The sequence below is a fragment of the Aythya ferina genome, assembly GCF_964211825.1.
Source record: "Aythya ferina genome assembly, chromosome: 17".
NCBI lineage: Eukaryota > Metazoa > Chordata > Aves > Anseriformes > Anatidae > Aythya > Aythya ferina.
Genome location: NC_140316.1, coordinates 9741224 through 9754678, shown reverse-complemented (window position 1 = coordinate 9754678; position 13455 = coordinate 9741224).

Sequence of the window (13455 nt, the reverse complement as noted above, 5' to 3'; positions counted from 1 at the left end):
CTGTATTCACCTCTATGAAGAAAGCAGAATGGTGCTGGATACAGTACTTAGTGTGGCAAACTGAATTTTGAGCAATCACGAGAAGCTAATGCCTGCTCTTATAAAACGGATCAGTGTGTTGTGGTGCAAAAAGTCTATGCAAAGCAGCAAGAACCTCCAAATATACCAGTGTAGCAAAACCCAAAGTAGTAGCAGTAATAATAATAATAATAATAAAACTCTTATCTTGAAACACTAAAAACCTGAGTTGATCCATCTGATATTAAGAACTGTGGCCCAAGGCCTTCAAGTAAACTTCAGACTCCCTGCTCAGCAACTGTTCCACTGAGTTATTTAAAATTAAGGTCTGAGTCCTGCTTAGCAAATCTGTGCAGTAGAAACCTGAGCTAAACCAGAGCCTTGTTAAACAAAATAAGGCTTAGTGCTGGCTTGGAAGTTTGCTCATGCTGTACAGAACATAGACTGAAAGTTGAAGCAGATAAAAATAATAATAAAAAAATAATAAAATAATTTGGAGAGAAATTAAACTTTCCTATAGCTTAACCACCCTTACATGTGCAAAATAAACTGCCACCAACTTTACAGCAGGGGGACTTGGAGTGTGCAATGGGGAAACTCACTAAACCTTTAAAGTAGGTACCTTTGGGAATATTTTATAGAAACTCATCTCCCTAGCAGGAAAGTAAGTGCTGGAAAGGGACATCTTTAACAAATAAATAATAGTTTATTAAGTCACTTGTCTCCACAGCAGGAAATAAACTAGGGGGTGGGAAAGGAGGGTGATGGGGTGAAAAAAGAAGGGAAACAAGGTTACCCTTGCAACCCTTCTGCTCCAACAGAGCTGTATTTATTTAAAACACTCTTCTCCTGATACAGATGGAAAAAATAATTAAACCAGCCACCCACCCCTTTTATTAAACTCCTTTGTGACCACCAGGGATACGATTAACATGGCCACTATAAAAACCCAGTCCCCTACCCTCAAAATAAGAGAAAAATACAAGAAAGAGTAAGACATGGTGCAGGGCAGGAAGCAAATTAAGAACTTGCCTCTAGGGTGGTGTGAATATACATTTTAGAGTGCTTACTGGAAAATCAGGGAAGGGAATCATAGTAAAGGGATAAGCATTCACTTTATCTCAGTTAGGCCTTGTGGGCTCACTGAACTCACTGAAGAGTCTTCCTCTCAGGCAACCAACTTGGTGTGGGGACACTGTGTGAAACTGCCAAGCTCCATGGCAGAGGTGGATACACAGCCACTTGCGAGGAGAGAATGGTAAAATACTAGTTGTCCTAGATTTTCCAAGTTTTGTCTATATCCTTCTAATTGCTCATGTTCCATTCACGTGGTACTAGACATCTCATCCATTTTGTTTTGTTTCTTTTTAAGGTCACTGGACTTTTGTATTGTCTTCCTGCTGCTGCCTTGAGGCATTCTGTGACAGTCCAATTTTCCCTAGAAAAAGTTTTCCTCGTTTATACAGTGTGATAGAAGTCTGAGTTTCTCCAGGTACATGGATCCCATGCAGCAGAACTTTGTCCCCACACTAATACTCTATTGTAGACACTGCTGCCTTAGCCTCCAGTCCAAACTAGGCTCCCTTCCATCAGATCAAAGACACTCAGGATAAGCAACTTACATCCCTTCTGTGATCTCTTACAATCTATTATACTGCCTGTCCTCAAACTCATAAGAAAATCAAGAGATCTGAAAGCTATCTGTGGATATTCCCATGCCTTCTCATTGATACACTGGCTATAAAAGTGGACGTAAACAAGGCAGCTAATTAATATGAGGTTAGAACAGGTTTTATGTAAGTGACTTCACAGTTACAGAAGGAGTCAGTACTGAAGGCATCAGGGTACTCAGATACTGACCTCACTGTATTATTTCCGTGTTATCTTCAGTAACAAATCTACCCTTTTGAATGTGTGTATACCAACATCTGCTCCTGACTGCAGCACTTCATTTGTTAGGATTACCTCTGGGCAAAAGGAGATCAGCCAGAATCAGTGTGTAGAAGGCTTTTCATCACAGCAGCCTGACTAGAAGATGTTATGTGTAGTGTCTATTAGTGCATAATGGTAATCAGAAGCCATGCCAAATGTGGCAGCCTAGAATAGGAAGCTGCCAGGATACAATGATAGTCATCTCTATGGTATAAGATCTGTCAGCTTCCCAAACCAAGGATTACCTTCCTTGCATACTCATATATACATTATAGAAGGAAGTATTGAAAACATTTTGAATACCTTGTAAGAACGTATTTATACAAAATAGTCCTTGATTCGTTTGATTTCAGGCTGACCAGGGAAGCATTTTGTTTGCCTTCTATTACCCAGAGTCCTGAATGTTCTATTCTCCTTTGCTTTGGAAAAACAGGAGGCCTAATGGCTTAGTCATTAGTCTGTTAATATAGAACAAGCTTGTGATTAGTATCCCCTGTGATGTGGTAGATGTTAACTGCAGGAGGATAAAGTGATACCAGCTCAAGTACAGAATGAACAAAATTATTTGTTGTACAGATAAACAGTCTCCACTGAGCTGTCAAGTGACACCTGTTTATAGCATTCTATAAATACAGCAAAGAAATATAGACGGTGTGCATGTAAGAGGAACTTGTAGCTCAGGCTGCTAATTTGCTATAAAGAAAAGGATTGGAATAGAAGATGTCCTCACTTTAATAAGGGACCTTTCTGAAGAAAAAAGGGAAGAATGACATAAGCACTGGAGATGCCAAAATCTCCCCTACTGTGTTAGTAAAATGAAGTTTGTACTTCAGTCAAATGGTTTAGTAACGAGTGATTAGTAGGCAGAGAGGGATGGCATGATGGTAACTGCAACACTATGCAGTTGGGAAAACAGTAAGCAAAACCAGAGAAGTAGGCATTATAGCTAATATTTGTTAATGTCTCTTTTCTTAGAATTGAACACACTTTATAAGCAGTACATTACTGGTATGCATAATACCAGATAATTACGGTTTCGATAATAGACTACAGCGTAGATTGCAGATGGTACGGAGCATTAGATGGAGAGTAGTTCAGTGAAAGGGCACTGAGTCAGGAAACTGATTGCATTTATTGCTGTCTCTGCCATTAAACTGTTTTGAGATTGTGAGTAAATCACTGTCCCTTTCTACGAAATGATAAGGACAAATGGGCTTCCTTTGTAAGACATATTGACATAAATGGATAAAAAGTGTTAAAATGAAAGAGAAAGATGAGTTTTATTGGATAACTGAGACTGGACTTAGTGTGCTGGAACGTACAGTTCAGGTGGAAGAGGGAATATCTGCTAACGGAGCTGGATGCGGAAGTCTCATAAAAGTATCTTTCATGACAATGCAGAGATGACAGCATCATAATTCTAAAGTCCCATCAGCACAGCTTTTGTACAGCAACATACAGGAAGTGCTCAGTACTGTTTAGGATATCTTTACACAGCTATTTTAATGCCTAGCTACTAACCAGTGTAACTACTTGAAATTAGTTTTAACTTATATGCATTATATCGCATTCTCAGTAGGGATCACAAGTCAACATCCCAGTCTTAGGATGTGAGGAAGGAACTGGCCTTGCCAGAATTTCAGCTTATGGTTATTGGCAAATTGTTTCTATCCTGCTGCTCTGACAACCAATCTGTTCATCTGGCAAGCAGCTATTAAGCAGTTGATGTGGACTGGCCCTGCTCACTGGTATTTTATCATCCCTTGTAGCATTCATCCACTGCTTGTGGGGATCTCAATCTCAAAAGCAGAGATTGAGGGTCTTAATCAGTTTCCTGAGGTCTGCCCATCAACAGCATCTTCATTTCCTGCCACTTTATAAAACAGGGTTAATTTACAGTCACAAACTTGTCTTGGGTTATTCTAGTTAATTCCATTGAGCTGCTTCACGTTTACTCTCATGGGGGCTGCTTCAAAAACTAAGGTATTGCTGAGAATCTTCAGCAGACTTCATATCAGCTCGTCCAGCCTTGATCATACAACATTCAAATCTATCCAAATTTTAACATTGATGTGAATAGTAGCAGGAAGAAAAAACTAATGGAGTGGGAATTCAGACCTCACTGCATATGTTGCTCGTGGATTGGAAAAAATATCAGGAAAACTGGAAAACTTCTCTTTTCATAATCTTTTTCTGAATGAATGTAAAAAAAAATGCATTTAAGTCATTTCATGTAACTAGAAACTAGTGCATAATACTTTCTTCTTTTAATATGAAAAAAATAGTTTTATAGTTCAATGGTAGTATTGTGTGAAAGAAAGATTAATGGGTACATAAAAAAAATCAGTATTTTTTTCTCTTACCTAGACATTTCTGATATCCTGGAGATTAGCTTCTGTGGGACAAAATTTTTGCCTAATTCAAATGTTAGTGTCTCTGTGAAGTAGACTTAATCTTGTGGTAGCTTGGAGAGTTATCAGGGACTTGTCTAGGGATGTTAAGAAAAGCCTAAGTGCATAAGGTACATGTATTGCTCTAATTTTCATGATTTAAAATGTATTTCTTAAGCAAGTTTCCACATTTATTTATTTACATGATTTCCCTCGGCAACTTTGTCTCACTGATACCCCAATTTGTGATCCATTCCTGCATGGGTTTAAAGGTATCGTCTGATATGACAGCTACAGCATTCCCAGCATTCCTTTTTTTTTTTTTTTTTTTTTTTTTTTTAAGGAAGTTTCTTCTTTCTCTTTCTTCTTTTTCCTTTTCCATTTCCAAATATTAAAACAATGAATGTGGATAATCTGAACCAGTCTGTACTATAACCAATGACAGAATTATAGGTGATACAGGCTGTTAGCACAGGGAAAACTGCTCAGCATCACTGCTAAAATGGCCATCTGCAGTAAGCTAGGGTTCAGTAGCTGTGCTGCCACAGTCTGTCCATGGAAATGGTCTCTAGTTACTGGGAGGTAATGGGCTGCATAAGAAAATTGCCTAATAAGCTCTTTCCTGACATGAAATTTAGGTTAAAGTTCTCAAAAGCAGATGATCTCAGAATTGTGAATTTATCTACCTTATTTCCAAAGTCATTTAAAAAATAATTAAATTTGCATGAGTGCTTCAATGTTATGTATCAATGTGGGTCTTTTTGTAGCCAGGCAAGCTGCTGTCATTGTTGTTTCACCACTGTCACTGTCTCTCTTAACTAGTATGTACAACCCTGTTCTTAAGTTTAGTCCACCGTGGACAGATACAGATCAAGCAGATGGCTCAGTTGTGTCACAAACTGGTATTTATCTAAAATTGTCTGCTCTCATCAACCAACCATTTGTCCATGAGTTACTGATGGATTTTCACTATAAATTCTCATTTGAATTTAACATTATTTCCTCCTCTCTCTTTTTTTTTTTTTTCTTTTTTTTTCCTTTGTGTCACCTCTTGGAATTATATCAAAGCTGTCTGGGAGAACATGACAAGCACAAATAACAGCGGTAGCATGAAGATCCCTGTTACAGGAAGCAGAAGCGTTAGAAAGCACAAAGCCCCAATCCTGGAAAAGTTTGACTTTATGTACTTCCGAAAACCTGGGGCAAATTTAATTAGCAGTAGGGCATGAGGGGAGAAAAAATGTTTGTATATGCTTTTGAAGTACTGTGCATTGTCAGAAGCTCTTAAAAAAAAAAAAAAAAAAGGTTTACAATTAATCAAAATTATTGTTCCGTATGAGTGAAGAATGCATTATCTGGCAAATGAATAGGGATTTCAGGCAGATCAGCCTAATTATACCAAATACCCATCTAACTTATACCATTTTCACATACCATTTGTTATTATGGTATCTCAGAACCTGATCAAATAAGCAGTTAGTTCAACACGTTCTTTCCATTGGCTTCAGTATTCACCACTGTTCATGTTGTAATGGTAAAAAGAGATTTAGTAATGGTAATGATAATGGTAAAATTAAGAGATTTAGGAAAAGAGAGGTATTTGTCACTGAAGAGGATGATGATATTTATTCAGCACTCAGAAAATATAAAACTCTGTAAAGCGTTAAGTATAATTAATACATTCCTTCTTTCCTAATGCCTACAGTTTAAATTAACGTGACTGAATCACCAAAGCACTTAACCCTGTATTTGACTCCAAGTAAGATCCTAAAGCATACAACAATCAAATTAGGCATATGTTTAAATGCTTTTGCTCTACAGAGGCAAATTTAAATTAATAAATGACAAAATCTATTATGATAACAGATGTCTAAATGCAAACTGATACCATAAAGTCAGTTATTTTTCTGTATTTGTTTTCCAAACAAGTATCATGGACAAAGTACATCAAAACTGAAAAGCCAAGTACACAGACTTTGGGAAAGAATCAAGAGTTACCATGTGTTACCACACCTACAACAGTGCACTCAGCCACAGACATTTATGGCAAAGGACATGCCAGACACAGTGATTATGTGCTGTTTTTCCTACTGATTTGCTTGAACAAGAAATGAAAAAAACTCTTTTTTTTAAAAAAAAAAAAGGAAATAAAAGAAAACCAATGGAAGTTGTGTCTGAATTACGAACTTGGGGGGAAAAAAAAGTCAGGGAAATGGAAATGTGTTCCCATATGAAGAAAATGAGCATATATCTTAAGAAAAAATACTTTGCACAAAATATTTGTTACCAAATAATGGTTGATAGTGCAGCTATCTGATTCTCTTTGGTTGCATGCTCATCACTATTTCCTCAATCACTGTCTATACAACAACAAACATTAACTCCTATTTTAGATATGAAGATGTTAGACTGTGTCTTGGCACATCAGTGGGAAAACTTTCAAAGTTAGTCCAGCAAAAAACAGCTATAGAGCAAACCATATCCTCAGACCTGGTTTGATTTTTCAAGCACCACGGAGAAGGAATGATTGATGATTCTCATCTGGTTCATCATAAAGATAAATAGGTCTTCACAAAAGGTAGATTCGGGTTCACCTAGAGAGAAGCCCTGACATTCACACAATGGCAATAGTGTCAGTAGCTCCCAGTCCTGCTTTTGTCAAGTGTCTGAAACTGCAGATCCTACTGTTGGTAATTATTTAATCACTGTGTCAGATGGACATGAAAATCTGTAGAATATGTAATTTATTTCCCTATACAGTTCCTAAAAATGACTAGTAATTTAGTTGCTCTGAAAACCTGGGGATGGAGAAGGTTAACAGAAAAATGAAAGAATTTTACATATATCAGGAAAATAGTAAAGCAAAGGCTGTAGCTGAAAGATTTTGTTGAAAAGAAGTGTTTTGGTTACTAGGACTATAAGAGGCATGATCTGATAGCAGGTTTGTTCATTTCTAATTATGGACACGGCTTTATCTGCGAGTCTTTCTCCCCCTCCTCTGCTAGCTGCCCCCCCACCTTTTTCCTCCTTTCCCCTGGGGCAGCACTGTGGTGGGGCTCAATCACTCTTTTATTAGTTGTGATATACTGTGGCTAATTCCCTTAATCTGGACCTTGCTTTCCTATAAAGCCCAGACCTCAGGTATTGAATTTCCCTGATCAAAGTACAACCAGTGTGGGACACAGCAATCTCCACTAAACAGGGGAGCTTGGGAAAGCTCGTAAATGGAGTAAAAGAAATACACATACACACACGCACTCACAAGATGGTGCAATCAATTGGTAGAACAATCACGTGTGAAATATTACTGGCTCCTTAAAGTGCTGGTTCTGGGATTTACTGCAGTGTATTAATCTGCTATGCTTAATGCATTGACCTTTCACCCCTAGCAATTCAGTAGACGGTGCTTGAATTGCCAGAAGCTAATACAATGGATTAGGAGCAGAAAGAGCCCACCATATTGAAGTGTCAGAGCAGCCCTAAACCAGATGACCGCTAACGTCTCCATCCTTCATAAGAGATAGTGCAAGACAACGTGGCTACCACAGAAGGCCTGTATTGACAGCAGAATTTCTGGAAAGGGAGATAGAGAAATAAAGGCTTGTTATAAAACAATAGAAAAGGACAGTCTTGTGACTGAGTCACAAGGCAGGGATTTAGAAGAATTTGTTTTATTCCATGCAGTCATTCTCTCCTTATGTATGACCTCAGGCAAGACAATTCACTTCTTAGCATCCTGTCTTTCCTATCTGTAAAATTGGGGTAGTGGCACTTAGCAATTTTTCCCAGGGGCAGTGGGGAAGCTTTGTTCATTGACATTCAAAGGGCATTTGAGGATGACAGGAGGAAGTGTTATATATTAATGCAAAATAGTATGATATTCAATTCATTAAATATATATGTATAGAGAAGAGAACAGAACTGGACCTCCCCTAACATAAACATTAGAGGAAACTTGATCATTAATCTAAAAGCTTTCTATTGAAAGTGGTATGTTCATTTGAACCAAAAAGCTCAGATCTAAAAATACGTGATACATGGACTTGCAGAAACGTGTAGAAATAACTGATAGGAAGAGCAGTTCAGAATCAACAATGATGAGATAGTCAAATGTCCTTTTCCTGCTACCTCGGTCACTCTAAACCTCCACATTTCGCGTATGCAAAGCCCTCTGGAATTCAATTTCCAATGGTAACTCGTCAGTGCTATCTTTATTCCATATAATTTAACAAACAGTTATACAGTACTACTTAATTCTAGAGGAGGGTCCAAAAACCTCATAAAGGAGATTATTCTTTTATAAGTAATTGCTATCAAATACTATTAAATTCTGAATAGCGTTAAGCCCCCTCCACCCGCCTGCACAGGCACTCTCATTTAGGATTAAAGCAACTGTTATTTGATTTGTTTTACATCAATTCAAAATAAATTAGGCTGACCTGAATTAAGGCCTCTTCAATACTCAGGAAGAGTGTCTACACAAGGATTTACTACGCTTTAATTAGTCCACTTCAAAAGTTAATTTGGATATTTTTTCCTGATGTACTCACAAGTACCATAGAGCGCATATGTCATATTTTATAAGATGGCTCAGAATCTAGAGCAAGGGAAAGGGCTCTGAAAATACCTTGATTTTCTGCTTCTACGAGCATACTGGTGCTGCTGTGTACTCCTGGTGTATACTTAAGTAATGGTGGGATTCACTTCATCTAACTTCAGTTGTCTAAAGTTAGGTTTCTAGTTTAGTTTTGTTGCCTAGATTAAGCCAATAGAAAGAGATAAGCAGCCCTAAAAGATGATAAAACCATCCTGGTATGCCTCTTCGGCACTGCCATTATACAATTGCTTTAAGTCAATGTAGGAGCAAACTGTCCACAAAAAGTTCACCTCATATTCCCTTGTCCCTAGCTGAATGTTTTGCCATCTCCTTTGTGCCAGCAGGCATTCATACAGCTCCGTAACTAATTGTGTCGGGAAAGTGATCCAAGTAAAACCAAATCTGAATAACAATAACAACAACAAGAGAGAGAAAAAGATTAGTTACAGAAGAGTCAGTACACGATGACTTAGGAAGGCTTAATTTTGATTGTGCAACCATATCCTAAAAAAGCAGGATGAATTGTTTTTCAGAGATATTTCTTTCACTCTACCAATTAAACAGGGAGCTTTGCCAGATAGTTTATAGCAAACACCTAACTTTCAGGCAATTGAAGAGAAAAACCTAACCCCAAGAAATACCTGTGCAAGCCCCTATGAATGCAAATAGGTCTGAGTTTCTGAGCAATATTTATATCTCACGCCCTGTGGTTAAACATCTTTCTTCAGTTTTTCACAGCAAGCTTTGGCAAAGACAAGTGGAAACACTGTCTGTCTTCTTTTCAGTGCCCAATCTATGCTACCTTAAAGGTACCTGAGTTTTGGAAAGTCCTCAGAGCCCACCCACAAAAACAACTCATTAAAGGTTATGTAGGGTGCTCAAAACTGCTAATCATGTTTGAAACTCTTGGCCCTATACAAAAGGTGTTACATTCATGCAATTTTTTTTAAATATAATATAGAAATATGTATACTTTAAGCCAGCCATGTGAATATTAAGAAATAATCTTTATCTGAGCGACGCTGCTGATCATGTGACAAATGGATCAGACAGCACACTGTGCATTTCAAGAACATCTTGACTCAAAACATCACTGCCAAAAGGCCTGAGTGCTCAGCTTGAATGGCTTTGAAACCAGAGCCCCTCAAACCATAATTCAAGGACTTGGGAGTAGCAAAGGGCAGAAGAGATGAATGGCATAACAGCCGAGAACAGATCTGAGAAGAAGGGATGTCATAGGGCTGCAAGGGACAGTTGGGGAATTTCTTTGCCTCGGTGGGTTGTGGGCCCTCGTGCTCACTGCCTGACATCAGCCACTTGGAATGCCAGTAATATAACACCCCTGCGACACTCGCTGCTCCTGCCGTACAGTTTTATTGCCCTGCTTCCACTCTCTCTGGTTTATATCGGATTGTGTTTTCCAAAGACAGGCAATAAAGAGGGGAGGAGGGGAAGGGGGATTTATAGCCTGCTAAACTAAACTTCCCTGGACTTGCTGTCCTCTGTCCCAGCCTTCCTCTTGCTGCCCTGACTGGTCTGCAGGAACAGCGCTTATAGCAAGGTCTCAGGGGTGTGAAGGACGAGGCTTGTCAGAGGCTCACTTGGGCTCTCTTCTTGGGAGGTCAGAGAGCACGCACCGGTCATTTGCTAGCTTGGTTGCTTCAATGCATCAGGCAGCGTGCCTTGCTTTTATGGAAAAGCATGCAGGCTTTTTCACATGCTAATAATCTTATGAGCAACCTTGAAGGGTGTACTTAAAATTTACCACACGAGACTCGCTGTGGAAGGATTGTGGAACAAGTTAAGACTTACAAAAATCTGGCTTGATGCAGGCATCTTTAGTACTTCTGCTTCTGTGAAATGATTGTCAAGGTCCCTCTGCCTCATAAGATTTAATGTCAAGGTTAGGCTTGTTGCCTGTGTGATTTCAAGCATGTTATGATAGTACAATGTGGCTTGGGATCTTCATAATATAGATCTAACTGAGCTGGAAGGTTTTACAATCTGAAGATGAAACATTTGGCTAGTGCTGATGAGAACAACCAAAGCACAACTGTGTCACTGTTAGTTGTCCCATTACATGGTCCATAAGGTGTATGATGTGAATACATGCAGCTGGAAACAAGGACGACCATGGTTTTCTCAGACAGTGCTGTTCCTAGCAAGTAGCTACAATTCTGAAAGACTGTGATTAGGCATATCTACTTTGTGACAGGTGTAATGATGGTGTAGTGTGACTTTGACATGCTCTATAAATACAGAGGGTGAGGAAGGGAATGTGGGAGGGGGATGGGATTTAGATCCAAGGACAGGAGAACCATTTCCACATAGCAAATAGTTAACGAAATGCTAACTTAAGGCAGAAGTCTAAAACAATGACTTTTATCAGTGGACAGTTCCTCAACCTCCTGTGCTGTTCACATATTTCAAAACATGCAGCCTCTGACAGTATTTTCTGAGAGATGGGGTATATAAACTCCTCCCTACTGAATTTCTAGTGTAATGTGGTTTGAGGCTGAGAGAGCAAAATTTTTTTAAAGCAATTTTGTGAATTGAATGTAAAGCAATGTTGTGAATCAAGTCATTGTATTCGGAGAAGTGTGGCAGCTAAGTGAGGAGACAGACAGACAAACACCAGTAAAACGCAAGCACATGCCACCATGTAAACAGTGAAATTACCATGTGCTCCACTATCCTGTGATAAAACTGTCAAGTATCTCTCAACTGCCCATCACTGACAGAAATTTTAACCCAGCTCTTACTAGTATGATCTCACAGTGCCAGGTACTCCCTTCTAGTCTCCTATTCACTGCTTTCTGACCACCTCCACCTTTGACAGGGCTGCAGTGGGTAAGCCAAACACACCAGCATGTAACCACCAAGCAGGGGAAGGTATTGCCTCAGCTTCTCTAGAGCAGTTTAATGAGCAGTGATGGGCTGAAATGTGAGATGATGAATGGACTCGGCAAGGAATTTGTGAAACCATGCTGTTCGGATTGTTTAAGGCAGTGCTGAACGAAGGACAATGGGAAACGCTGTCCTGTGGGGAGCAATTCAGAAATGGTAGAGATGTACGTGAAGTAGTCTGATGAGACTTTTATGTTTCTATGACTGAAAGACGTGACACAGCTTCTAAGTCCATGTCAGCTGCACACCATTTGACCTGCCAGATGATGCCAATCAAAGGCTGGAAAGTTTTGTTTGTTTGTTTGTTTTATCTTTTTCTGTCATGAACCAAAATGGCATTGTGCTCAATAGTGTATTAGCAGAAGCCAGCCAAAGGACCTGGAACTTTGCTCTCAGAACAATTTTAGGTTTTGCAATATGGTGTGTATTACTTTTGGGGGAAACTTGGTTTCAGCTCACTATGAAGATTGCTGTGTAGAAGAATGGAAGAGAAAAATCTGTTTCTGGACACTGGGTACTTCTCCCATTGCATTTGTAAGCTCAGCCTATTTTTTCTCATAGAAAGTAGATAAATTGCTCAAACTTAAGCTTTTCTTCTCTTGTTTTGTTTGTTTGTTTAAAAGAGGTAGCAATTCCTTGTAAATGGACTCCCTTTAGGTCTTGAAAGGAGATTGCTTCTCAGGTCAAACTCTTATGTTTTCATACTTTATTATCCAGTCTAAGGAGAACAAAACATGAGGGGAGGGAGAAGGAAAATCTGACGTTTGGAAAATGTTATCACTCTTTCTCAGCCCCTTCTCCTTGCTCTCAGGAAATCCCTTATCTCTTCCTTAGCCGTAGGGACAAGATCTTTGTATATTTTGTATTTAAAATTTACCAGCACCTGTATACTTTCATTAGTCCCTTTTCTTCTTGCTTACTGGTCAAATCTTTGTTTCTGTCCAGCCGTCACCTGCCTGGACAGGTCAAAGCTGTTAAGGACAAAGTTTTGGAGCTAGTTGGGAAAGAGTTGAAAGGCCAGGATTGCCTTTATGCAGATACCTCTTTTGCAGATGATGATGTGAAATTCAGGAAGCTTATCACAGAATCACAGAATCACAGAATTTTCTAGGTTGGAAGAGACCTCAAGGTCATCGAGTCCAACCTCTGACCTAACGCTAACAGTCCCCACTAAACCATTTCCCTAAGCTCTACATCTAAACGTCTTTTAAAGACCTCCAGGGATGGTGACTCCACCACTTCCCTGGGCAGCCTGTTCCAGTGCCTCACAACCCTTTCAGTGAAGAAGTTCTTCCTAACATCTAACCTAAAACTCCCCTGGCTCAACTTAAGCCCATTCCCCCTCGTCCTGTCACCAGGCACGTGGGAGAACAGACCAACCCCCACCTCGCTACAGCCTCCAAATGATACCAAATCAAGTGGAATGTCTGTGTGAACTCAGTGAGAGAAATCATCATCTATTAGAAAGGTAGCAGAGAGATACATGAAACAAATGGCCTGAAGTTGCACCAGAGGAGGTTTAGGTTGGATATTAGGAAAGATTTCTTCACTGGAAGGGTTGTGAGGTATTAGAACAGACTGCCCAGGGAAGTGGTTAAGTCACCATCCCTA